At 36.5% G+C, this 13,930-nt stretch overlaps 1 pseudogene; it reads right to left on the bottom strand.

Annotated features, from left to right (window-relative positions):
* Positions 1–7,390, bottom strand: part of LOC122346367 — a 45,914-nt pseudogene extending 38,524 nt beyond the window's left edge.
* Positions 7,391–13,930: the final 6,540 nt, after the last annotated feature.

Here is a 13,930-nt window from a genome sequence, read left to right as displayed (position 1 = left end):
TCCTAATCTCCTGTCTGACCTCCACTCTCTTTCTATTAATGTCCTTGTCATTGCCGTGCCCTCAACCTGTTCCCTTCACTATAGACCCTTATGTCTCTCCTCTTTATTATTGAGCATTAGAATTACAGAGATTTCCTTAAATGGTTTTTAAAGAAAGCAAATATATTTTTCCTTAAGTACTGAAATCTGCTTAACCAACCAGCTGACTTTTTGTAACATCACTTGGTCCACTTGCATATATGGTGCCTTTTAACTGATTATTAATAGACTTTTAATGGACAATTTTCATACATTTCTGTCTCTGCATTGGCCAAATAGGTCAAAATTCATTGCTGAGCCAATTTGAAGACTATGATGTGCTTTCTGCCTGTCAATCATTTTGGGTGTTTATGCCACCCATATTTGAGAAGTAGGAATCTGACAGCATGATAGCTAAAACATTCTCGTTAAATGCCATATTTACCTTCATTGTCAGCTGTTAGTCTGTCATGCAGAAATGTTATTTTCCTACTGTTGTTTTTGAGAACACTGAGATTTGCTACTGCTGTCTTGCTTTTTCTTTAATTCATTTTTGAGGGTGGGGTTTTGGAACAACGGGGACATGTCTGCAAACTATTGGTTTTGTTTAACAGCAAATGCCTGGTTTCATGAATTGCGAAAAACTGCAGATTTGCTTACATAACTGTTCTCTAAGTCATTTGTCAGTAATTTGACATACACAGAAACCAAAATAGCTAATATAATGTGGATCCATTAATCTCTTTCATCCTCACTGACCTGTTTTAAATGAAATCACTCATAAAATCACAACCCACACTGACGTTACTTTAGTTACGATGTTACGTTAGTTTCATATGTGCAACTTTTTTTATTTTTTGTTAGAAAACAAAGCATCACTTGAATTTAAATTTCCAGAAAAATGTATTTGAGCTTATTAATGCAAATTCGTTTTTACATCTTGTTTTTCATATCAAAGTCCATCACAGAAAAGGCCAAAAGAGAATATTTTTAATGATGGATTTTTATGTTTTTCTTCCCTCATTTTTTTTTACTGCTCTGTAAATTTAATTTATGGTTATGGTTTTTAAATATGTTGTTGCTATGAATCCTCATGAACTTCTAATGGAAATGGATAAAGCAATTTGTTTTATTGATATATGATCTTGTTAAATTACAATCAGACATTTTATATAGCTGTCTTTTTTTTATCTGTCTTTTCTGTCTCGACGTCTCCTCGTTTTATATTTCACACTGACCAGAAGCTGTCCTTTTGCTCACCTGCCTTTCAACATGTGGAATTGCGGCAGAGGTTTCTTGCACACACACGCGCACAAAATACATGCTGGCAGTGTCGCTCCGTAAAAGACCTCAATTGGAAATCAGTGGAGAATGAAACTGAATTTGTGAGCCTGGCAACTCGATACAGGCATGGTAACTTCATCCATCACACAAAGCTGCTCTGATTTTCCTTTCTGTCTGAACAAGAATAAAATCATGTGGCCAGCAGGCCAACCCAGTGGGGCTCTCAGACCATAGAGGAGCCCTGTTGGGTCATTCTCGTTGGGTTTGATTGTGCTAAACACTCTAAAACACAAGGTTTGATTGAGTTTGTTCCTCATTCACCCATCTTTCTTGTACTTGCCTCCTGTAATAATTGGAAAAATCTTTTGGTATCTCCTTTTGCAAGCCCTACAGAAATGCAGACATTTAACTGCTTCGTAAAGCCTTTTATGTGGGACAGGCATTATTTCTCCAAGATAGACGCTATAAACAGACCCTCATTTTAATGCGTGAACACCAGACATTGCATTAATAAAAGTCTCTAGGTGATGCATCTCATTTGAGACCAGCAGTTCAGTATATTTCCATCTCATTCATTCATAACCCTTTGTGCGTGATACAATCCGCGCATTTACGTTATGCACATACAGAATATTTCCTCATATTGTGTATCAAAGCAGCATGGGTTTTAGATTTCAAATACGCATCCACTAAAGGCTTGTACACAGATAAAAGGCCTAGCTGTGAGTGACAGTGTAACACTGCAGTCCCTTTGTGCCATTTTTCACAAGGTCAGCAGCCTTTACAAGGTGTGACTGTGCAACACAAACAATAGTCAAGCTAAAACTGTCAACATATGATATAACACGCAAGCTAACAACAATGCAGATGTGCAACCTCAATACTGATGTGCATATCCTTATCTCTGCATGGAAGGTTTGTCCTAAATAAATGTAGGGCTAGTAAAAATAATAATAATATTTACAATATTTCAATGCATATATATATATATATATATATATATATATATGTGTGCAACTTTATTGCTTTGTGCTTTATATCAGTTCAATAAGCAAGATTCAGAAGCATTAATATTTTATTTCAACTCATATTTTAGACATGTCACTACCCAAGACCGCTTTGTTGCATTTTGTCCAATCTTGTCAATCTACACCTAGTGTGTGTGTGTGTGTGTGTGTGTGTGTGTGTGTGTGTGTGTGTGTGTGTGTTACCCCACTTGTTGGATTACCTTTCTGTAGATTATTAAAAGACTATTTATTGTGATTTCTCATCTCTGTGCTTTTATTACCAGCACCACACCGTGAAAACACACAATCCAGACAGTTATTCAGTCTATTTTTGGTTCACCATTGAAAAGAATAATGAGCAAAACTACATCAGAATACCATTGTGAGTCTCCGAGCAAGATAGAGATGCTTGTTTTTTTTCTGAATGAATCGGTTTTGTTGAAATAACTTATTGAGGGAACAGCTGCATGACTCACTCTTATTGGTTGGATCCTAAATAAATCGGCATGTTTTAAAGGATTATTTGAATGAACGATTCAAATGACTCATAAAAACAAACGCTGTTGTATTGGTGTAACAATGAAAATTGCAGCTGCTGATAATATACGCTATATAAAGACCAGAACTAACTGTTGTGTATTTAGAATATATCCATTTACTATAGGATTTTCCTGCACATTTATATATGTAGTACCTGTAAGTAGAAAGCAGGTCCCATGGGAACAGGTACTTATGACCCGAAAACCAGGCAATTAAATAAAACACAGAAGAAAAGAAAGATCACAAATAAATAAAGGAGAAAAGGACACAAACAGAAATCTCATCTGCAGATAAGTTCAGCTGAAATGACACAAAGGTTTGCTTAGCCAGCTAAGTAAAAGACAGTGAGTCCTTGAAAGCTGTCACTGCCGGTATTATTCTAGGAGGTGTGATCTCTCAGCATGATGTACACACAGGGAAGTATGTACTGATCCATTCAGTTTATAGGTGCATCATAAAGCTAGAGGGTCTGGAGTGTGTAAGGGACTCTGATATGCCCTTGTTACGAGACCACCTTATCTGCTGAAATGGAGGGACATCTACCATCTATCAGTGATGAAATCAAACACGGGAAGGATACAGATAATTGAAATTCTATCCTCCCCCAAGGCCCGTGAACAAAACTGCTGAGAGATCTCTATCGTGTGCTTGTATCATCTGGGGTTCAAGCAAGGGCTGCGGCCCAGACCAGAGGGCTCATGAGAGCACATACAGGGTGAGTACAGGAGACACTGCTGACAGCATACAAATTAGTCTAAGGCAAAACACACACAGTACAAGTGACCTCCTGGACTTAAACTAGGAAAGAAAATGAAATGCAATTCATAGAAACAACAAGGCTGTCATTCAACATTATTGAATTTTATAATGAATTGGAAGGCAGCATTGGAAGGCTCAACAACGAGCAATCTGCTGAAAAGATGAGCCACGATATGCACCTTTAAATGCACCAAACTTATCGTCCAAGCTAGGAAGGAAGCTTTTAGAAAAGCGAAGATTTAAATCTTATTCATGAATTGATTGCTTGCTGCTGTAAACACTGCATACTTGGATGCTTTAAGGTATTTTCTGAATAAACAAAAATTGAATAAGTTTGGTTATTAGCCAGTAGGTACCCTCAGTGATGCCTAGGAGTAGAAACAGATGTAAAACTGACAGCAAATTTAAAAAGAAAAACATGGAATTCTGGTGAGACAGAATGCATCATATTAATACAATATTATTATTAGCCTTTAAAAACATTCAGAAGTACCTTGCATAATGTTTGGATAACGTTATAGTTAACATTTGTATGAGAACCTGATAAAGGACATATGTCCTTGCTTTTAAAGTCATACAGCAGGGACCGAAAGCTAATTCATACCCATTAGAAATAACGCATGGAGGAGATTTGATTTTCTTCATGATAGAAAAACTGTGATTACTTAATGAGACATATGCTACAGCCATTACCTTCAATCCCCTGAGCTCCACTGACTCACATTAACTGAATAAGTACCCATAAAACTAGTAGTCAAGTTTTCTGCAAATAAAGTAGCACAAAAAACATTTAATGAATCTTACTGATATCCCAAAATTAACTTCTTAAGTTTTTATTAAATGATATTTTTCACCTAACACTCCAGAAAACTTTTGAGTGATTTTGATTAGGCTATTTCTAATTATTGTTTTCAACTTTAGTATATTATTTTGTATAAAATAAGCATTAATGGTTATATATGTGGGGTCATTGTCATGCTGTCATATAGCAGTAATTGAATCCTGTATTGAATTTACTGTATGAATTATATTGGGGGAAGTTCATCTTAAAAGGACTATAGCACAACATGATGCATAAATCTCTGTAGTCGAGGGCCTTTTTATAAAGCGTCTTACAAATCAATCTTTTACCATTCACTATAACTCTCAACGTTGTTACTGCCAACTTAAATTCAGTTAACATAAACTAAATTATAAATATGAATATGCTCTTGATAGATCTTGTCGATGATTCACAGGACTGATTCTGAGTCACTAAAATGATTGACTGCAATGACTCTTTTGAACCTAAAAGACCTTAACAGTGACTCAACTCTTAGATCCGTTGTAATGACCCAAATTCCACCATCCCTGACTCACTCATCTGAACCAGCACACATTGTAAAGATCAGAGCTTTGACTTCTTGTAATGACAAACAGCAGGTACTCAATGCAATGTTATTGATCAAAGCATTTACATGTATAATGGTCTGTTTGACTCACGTGAGGCTGCCTAGCATTGAATAACAATACTGGGGATAAATGCATTCAGTTTTTCAATGAGATCTATTGTGCTCACATCTGACTAAGCCATGTTGCATAACCAAATATTGACTATACGCTGCTATGTGGCTTTTTTATTTAACACATCATATATGCTATATGTCCCATTTTCCCTAGACTTTTTTTCTCTTTTCTCATACTGTGAAAATAAGACTAGTCAGGTCATACCATATTTGCTTTGATTTTCCAAAGCTTTTAGCTTTTTCTTGTTCATTTGCAAAGCATGCGATAACAAATGCAATTATCAGAATAAGAATGGACAAAAGAACAGATGTTTTTCCTTTCGTCACTTACTATAGCAGTAACTCTAGTTGTTAACTGTGGTTTCAGAGCATGTTGTAAATAGTCAGGATCAGCTTGGATCAATAACTGAGGGAAATTGGATGGGACCTCTGAAAGATACCTCTCTGAACAAGGAAACATTTTTATGGTAGGATGGCTATGACAGGTTTCTTTTGTTTCTTCCAGTCTTAAGTTAATTGTATGCACATAAAACTTTCAAGGTAGCCCAGTTCGATTTGTTGCATTTAACTTAGACTTGTTTATGCACAGGCTTTTGAGTAAAAAAAAAAAAAAAAAAGCATAATGAACCAGACGAACCCAAAATATGGTGAACTACGATGAAGTCATTTTTACTTAATAGTATTTGACGTTTTTACTACGATAAAATAAGATGAAGTATTTCCATAAACAGTTGACAAATACGTTCGTTGCGCTTTTTCGACCTTGTGAACGGTGCGTCCCGCGTTCGCATCTGTTACACCAAAAGTCACCTTGGAAGATGAATGAGCGGCGCGAGAGATGGCGCAAATGGAACTGAATATCCTATGGCCGCAAGACTGCACACAACCACTGACTTTCAATGCGAACGAGTCACATGACCGTACTACGGCAATGACACCGCTTTATTTTGGTCCATCAGACTCTTGAAGAATATCTATAATTAGAGCTCGTCTCGTGCGGCCGATTTTGACCGAGCATGCACGAATTCCTTCGGGTTTGGGGTCTCGCGACAGGAGCTCTCGAGCTTAAAAGCAGCCTGAAAATGAAGGCTGAGATTTTATAAGTGTCCCGTGCAGGATAAGGTGATTTTAGAAATGCTCCTCACTTTAAGAGTAATATCACCTGACGTACGCACGGGGTTTCAGTGCATTGTTTACTGGCAATTGCATGACATAAAAGGTGCGTTATGATGCATAACGTTTTTCTCAAGGTGAGATCCGGACACCTCGCGCTCTTACCTTCAGCTGTCGCCTTGCCATATCAGTCGGCTGCTTGGCGTTGAAGGGATAGGCGACGCATCGCATCACAAAGACATAGAGTTGCAGCTTCTTCTTTCGTTCCTCTTCTTCCCGATGCAGTTTCTCCACGTCCTCCTTTTCCTGCTCGCTGGCGGCCGACGGGCTCGGGCTGGATGGTCGCGCGCTGGAGCCTCGGCTGGCGGGCTGGAGCCTATCGGAGCTCTCGCTGGTCCTGCTGGGCGAGATGCGAGAGGATCCGGACTGTGGAGCCATCACCTCTCGGCTTTCCTCCTCCACTATCCCGTCCGATTCCTCTTCGCTGGAGGATGGATCCAACATTTTTGCTCTCGGACGGCGCTCGCCTAACCGTACAAGCGAATTAAACGCACGATGGGATGTTTACGGCGTGGAAACCTATCAGTTTGTTGACGTAGCGTTCGACATTCAGAGGGCTGGTCGACTGGCGGTGAATTTTTAACCTCCTGAAACACTTCGGGCGCGGAAGCAGACACTGCAATCTCTTCACACGGCCAGTGCAAAGATGCTGCTGCTGCTGCTGCATACGTGTTCCGTGCTGTGCCTCCGTTCGCCAGTCATTGCGAGGGACTTGGGAGGAACGGGGATGGGAGGGGCGCGCGCAATGAAAAGAGCGAATGATGGCCACTTCCTGCTGAGTCTCGCGTGAGACGCAGGCGCTGTCCGCGGTGCTGGATGAGAGAGCGGGTCATTTCGGTCGCAAAAATGGTGAGGGCAGTTGACACCGAGAATGTGCTGTTATTTCATTTGACCTCTGGGCTTTACTCACAGGACATGGACTTGCCTTATTATGTCACCATATTTCACATCAGATGTATGCTTTATTTTCAACCGTATTTTCACAAGTCATCACAGTTGTGAACTATTTCTGTTATTAGTAGCAGTATTTTGGAGTAACTAGTTATACTAGCCAAAGTATATTTTGCAGGGTCAATTCAGGTGAAGTGGGACACTTTTTGTGAAACGTGTAATTTATATATATATTATATAAAATATTATATATATATATATATTATTATTATTATTATTATTTTTTTTTTTTTTTTGTTATAGTCCAGCTATAAAACTTAAATCAGTTCATATATAATATATAAACATTTTGAGGTCATGTACTCCAGACAAATTTAATTTTAGGTAAAGTGGGCCATGCTTTATTAAAAACACAGTGAAAAACACTGGGGGAAAAAATGGTTCACAACAAAAACACTGGACCACAAAACCAGTCATAAGTAGCACATGTATATTTGCAGCAGCCAACAAATATAAAAAAATATTAATAAGAAGAACATTTGAAATGGTAATCAAAAGTATTTCTATGTTCTCTAAACACTTTGAATTAACTTTAAATGTGTCCATGTTTTAAAGCTTCATATTCAATACTATAATAATAATAATAATAATAATAATAATAATATTACAAAATACATTTACTTCATTACTTTACTTTAATACAGTAAATCATAAATTAAAATATAGACATAAAATTGCCTATATATTTTTTAAGATGTCACATTGAAATAAATGGGGAAGAAACTACTTTTAATCTGAAATTGCTAGTAAATTTTACAAATAATTAAAAATAATCTGCCATTAACTATGAATTAAATTATTGTAAAACATACTCCAATCTGTTTTACATAGAACATCAAACAATATTTCACACTGTGCAGAAAACATAAACCATTTATGAACTAGTATTAATAGCATAAAATGACAGTAATCACACAGCATATATATATATATATATATATATATATATATATATATATATATATATATATATATATATATATATATATACTGTATATATACCTGTATGTGTGTGTGTGTATGTATGTGTGTGTGTGTGTGTGTGTGTGTGGCTAATTCAACCTGAATATGTTACACAAGTGAAGGTTATTTTAAAGGTCAGAAAGCCAAATCAAATAAGAAAAAGGTTTATTGATTATAATATTGATTATAATATAATAATTATTATTTATTAAGTAGACATGTACTGTTTGGAAATATAGAAGATATAAAATACAGAAAATCTACATCTTTTACGTTTTACACATTAGAGAGACATACAGTCCTCACAAGCTTTGCCATTTAGCAGAAGCTTTTCTATCCAATGCGACTTCCCTTACTATGGCAACAGTCCCTCTGGAGCAACCTGGGGTTAAGTGTCTGACTCAAGAGCACATTGGTGGTAGGGGGTTTTGTTTGTAGTTTTTTTCCTACTTAAAGCAACATGTCTTCAGGTCGTTTTGGGGGCATTTCTGAAGGAACAGCAAGTCACAGAGCAACAAAATCACAACATAAGGTGTTTCCAATTGTATCCACGAGGGAAAAAATCAATAAACAGCAGACACAAAGAAAGAAAATCAGATAATTTATGGTGGCAGCTGATAAAAGGATAGTGTGATTTATGATGAGCCCCACCCTTATGTGAGACCTGCTCTTTCTCAACTATGACATGTTAAACAACACTCACGATAAAAGATTTAAGATCTGTTGCCTTCAAAAACAAATACATATTTCAGTTAGTTTTTGACAGCGCAAAATTTTTAACATTATTGGCTTACATTCTTTCCATCTTGTGACTGTGACAAATTTTATCATCACACACAGCCCTGCAGCAAGAATTAATACTTGACTATGTACAGTCATATAGCCATATATCCAAAGGCTTATGTGAATATTCCTGATGGATAGGGGAAATGTACTCCAGTCGTGTTGACTGCATTTTGATCATTTATCAAGATTATTCGCCCACTGTGCAAATCAAAAGCAAAGCTATAGTGCAGACAGACAGTGTTTAACATAACAATTGCATAATAATTATACAGAGAGACCTAAAAGAAATAATAATTATACGTCTTAATTTATATATATGAGTGTGTGTAATTTACATTTTAGAACAAATCGTTTAATATGAACAAACCTTGCTTTGCTTTTATAACTAAAAAACAATTATTTAAATCCAAAGGAAAAAGTCTTCATGGTTTTAATGTCACAGGCACAGTAATGTACAACAGAAAGGTTTCAAGCATGAGAAGTGTATAATCATAAAAACATAGTTTCTGAAACCACTCAATATGAATCCTCACTGCGTTCATCTGTGTTTTCCTGTCAATAAATTGCTAACAAATGCACAGAAACATCACTCTGATCATTTAGTGTAAATATGATTTTGAAACTGTAATCATTATATTCTTTATGTATAATAAATGTCATCACACACAGCCCTGTGGCAAGACTTAGTCCCTGGTTTATGTGTTGTATATATTGAGCGGCTTATGGGAATTTTCCTGATGGATGGGGAAACGTGATCTCCAATCACGCTGACTGCATTTTGATCATTTATCAAGATTACTCACCCACTATGATAGTCAGCATTTGACAAAGACTTCTGGACCCTTAAAAAAAAAAAAAGAAAAACTGTCCTTCACAAAAAAATGGCAAACAAAAATACCATTTAACTGTAACATGCCCTTTGTTCTACAGGGCTTGCCGGAGAATTTGCAGTCAGGACTATAAATATAAAGTCCCAATGGTTCAGACTATCACACCAGATGTTCAGTATAAAGCGGTGCTCTCCAAAAACACGCCGGCATGTTCACACATTTGCTAAATATATCTAAGTGTTCGGTTTATTTCAGAATGATCACACTCCACGAATGTGTCGATGAACCTAACTGATATGAAAATATGTCCTGCTTGCAACAAGAGCAATTATTTAATGTAAGGATATCCTACCGCACAAATAATTACTCACTCTCAGAATACTTTAGTAATACTTAAAAAAAGAAAAGAAAACAGTTCTCAAACCAAATGACTATGTCTGGTTCAATCAGGAGATTGGATCATTAGATTTTACAGGCTCTTTGAGGTCTGCTTTCATGTACTGTAGGACAGATGTTCATCGTTCCAGACCACAGGAACCACCCTGGTGTTTCCAGAACAATGCTACTATGCTATCACTTCCTGTTTGGGCTTTCTCCAGTGGATGTTGGCATAAATGGTTCTCCAGATCCCCATCACCCTCCCACCCAGCCTTGCTCTATCTGCAGCAGCACTCTCTCTGCATCTTAACCATCAATAATTGATTGAGTTTCTCTCTGCCCTGCTTTACTTCAGCTTCAATGTATGTTTCGCCATCTCTCTGTTGGAGGAACTTGTATGGAAAAGCTAATATCAGCTTGCAGCGTTTTTGGCGTGAAACAAATTAATCTCTGGTGATGTTTTGTATTTATTTGTTTTTTGAACATTTATATTATACAGAAAGTTAGCTTATGCTACTCCAATATTAATTGTCTTATGCATTAAACATTTTGAAGACCACACCCTGCTTATGTACAACAACTGGCTATAAATAATATGAAGTCAAAGGGCTTGTTTTGGTATTTGATGTTTATGTGCATGCTTTTAAATTATATATCAAAATCTAACAATATGTCAGTGATTTATTCACAGTATAGGCAGAAGCAGTTCATTTTATTCTTACCATATCGTCTCCTGTGGAAAAAGACAAAATGGGTTATTAATAGAATGATTTGAGCTGGCCTTGACCCTGCCATTTTCACATCCTCGCTCTGTTCCTTTTTTCCTCAGTCTACTTTGACTTTAATACCTTAGCCATGACAGTTCCATAATTGCTGTATTTCAGGATTCTTACCAGCCCTCTTCTTTCTTTCTCTCTCTCTCTCTCTCTCTCTCTCTCTCTCTCTGTCTTACTCGCTGTACATAAAATAATGCTGAACATTCAGAAGTGTCAAGCCAAATCAGACAGAGGAGGCATATGACCCATCAGATTTTTATAAATATATATAATGATTTGTAGATAAAAAGATAGATAGATAGATATATAAATAGATAGATAGATAGATAGATAGATAGATAGATAGATAGATAGATAGATAGATAGATAGATAGATAGATAGATAGATAGTGTAAAAATAAAGTAATACATTTATGAAAGTAGCACTATATAATGAAATAAAAAGCAAAGTTATTTACTATTGACTACAAGTAGTAACATTTCTTGCCATGATCATCCATGTTTTCCCATCAGTCAGTTGCTACTGAAACATCATTCCAAGTATAAAACAAATGATTATTTATATATGAAGAACTATATTTTATTATACGTCTGATATATAGCCTGTATAACCATAAACAAGTTCTCAAAATGCGTGCATCTGTGTACTACATTCAGACATGCTAGACACGTTCATTCTACAAACATCTCCTTATAAACATTGTTTCCTTGCTCCGTGTAAGGCAATTAGGCTGATCTGAAATGAAACAACACTGAGGGGATGGGAGTGTGGGGAGAGGTGCATTGTTCTGCTAATCAATCAATTGAACAAGCACCATTTGCATATTCATCAAGTCACCCCTCCACCCCAACAGCACCTCCCTCAGATGAAGGATTTTAAACAGTGAACATATGCACAAGTATTGACAAATAAAGTCCCTTAAACAAACCACTTTTAACTCTTCCATGAAAACTGAATATTGATGATATCATTTAGCACATAGGGGTGTTTTTTACTTTTTTGTCCAATAGAATTTCCTGTAAAATAATATTGTCCCTTCACCATATATTGCTCATTTCGATAGCAAATCATAAACATTGAACGTTTTTTCTTTGATACGTCTTCCAGTTTTAACAGGAATACATCAGTACAGGAAAGAAAATCTCACTTGTCGAGCCATTTCATGGTTTCTTTAACTCATAATGTCATGGAGTAAAGAACATCTAAAAAAGCTCAGTCTTTCTTCTTGACCGTGTGACATTATTAAACTGTATGTGTGTGTCTGTCTTTTCAGGGTGTGAAAATACAAGGCAGAGTCATGGGAAAATGAATGGATGTGTGAATATCAGTGGGTCAATGGCAAAGGCTGAGTCTGAGTGCTTACAGACGTGGTTGAAAAGCTCTCTGTATTATTAAAACACTTTGAGTCTCTGTTTTTTTTTCTCCCTCAGCCACTCTATTCTTTCTATGTTCGCAGGAAACAAACTGATGAAACAGGATACTTATTTACAATGATGAATGCACCTATTATTCAGTTTCCATGACCACATGTAGGCTATGTCTGTGCAGACTTTTAGATCTATATTCATCAGACCTACAGTGTATTCAAGTCCTCAAGTCTTATTGATCAGAATTAGACATACTCTAAGTGGAACAACTCACAACAGCCCCTCACTTAGGCTTCAGTCATCTTTCAGAAGTATATGTTTCATCAAAGACTACACCAATACGATGAGACCAGCTTTACATGCATCCTCCCAGGCATCTGTCTTTTACCGCTCTGTACCCTTTTCTAGAACAGAGCCAGGTTTAAGAGGACCATTATTTCTAAATATAGAGCTCTTTAATGCACTGGTCCTTGATCTGGTACAACACCAGGCAGAACAGCAGTGACACCAAAGGGTACATCTGCACTGTTAAGTTCTCTCGTTCTAAAGTGAGTCTCATCTTAGCACTCACCTCTTTCCATCTCCATAATTACAGCAAAAGAAGAATGACGATCCGTGATTCTTAAGCAGAGATATTATAAAGATAGTTAAAGGTAGGGTAAGTGATTTCTGGTAGCAAACGTTAATATTTGAAATCAACAAAACAAACATGCCCCTTCCCTAAAAAGGGTCCCGCCCCTATTTTGATAGCTCCACCCCACACATGCTTACGCAAGCAAGGTAAAAATTTGATCTGGCAATGTTACAGGTAAGGGTTGAACACGAGCTGAGCTGCACAACAAAATACTATAGAACTCATTAAGGAATAGTTCAATCAAAAATTTAATTCTGTCATCATTTACTCACTTTCAAGTAGTTCCAAACCTCTATGAATTTCATAATGGTTTCATTCAGTTCTGTTATTTATTTTGACTCGCAGACCTAAACTGTGCATCATACAGATCCGGTTTCTTTTTTCAACCACAGCATTCAAGTTCAAAAACACAATGCAATTAAAACCCACGCCGTTGTGGACGTTGTTATCACCGTCCCTATGGTTAATGTTAGGTGAAATTCGCTGCAATAGTGAGAGTAAAAAAAAGATTTGACATTGATTATTCAATGTATGTGACAATCATGTATTAAGTAAGCTGGTTGTCAATACCAATCACATTTACTTTTTTCAAACTGCATGTATTGTCTTCCCAAATATTGTCTTCCCAATATTTTTTTGGCAAAGAGAGTCATTGTAAAATTAGCAATTTCAATCATATTGATAATAATGTTAAATAGACTAATAACCAATATGATATAATCTGGTTTTATACAATAAATGAATAAATGAATAGCTTGGTTTGGCGTTGAAAGAGCCACGTGGAGCTGTATATAAGACAAAAGGTTTAAAAACATTGTTTAGATCACAGTTTAATTACACTGAAACATGCATTTTGTTTGTCTGCTATTTAACAGCATGTAATCAGTCTTTTTCTTTCTTCTCCCTCTTGTACCTAAGCTAGACAGGAACAGCAGAGAAGAAAAAGCCAGAAAAAGAT

This window comes from Puntigrus tetrazona, chromosome 6, assembly GCF_018831695.1.
Source record: "Puntigrus tetrazona isolate hp1 chromosome 6, ASM1883169v1, whole genome shotgun sequence".
Classification (NCBI taxonomy): Eukaryota; Metazoa; Chordata; class Actinopteri; order Cypriniformes; family Cyprinidae; genus Puntigrus; species Puntigrus tetrazona.
Note: the sequence above shows the minus strand (reverse complement) of the source record. Positions and strands in the feature narration are given on the sequence as shown.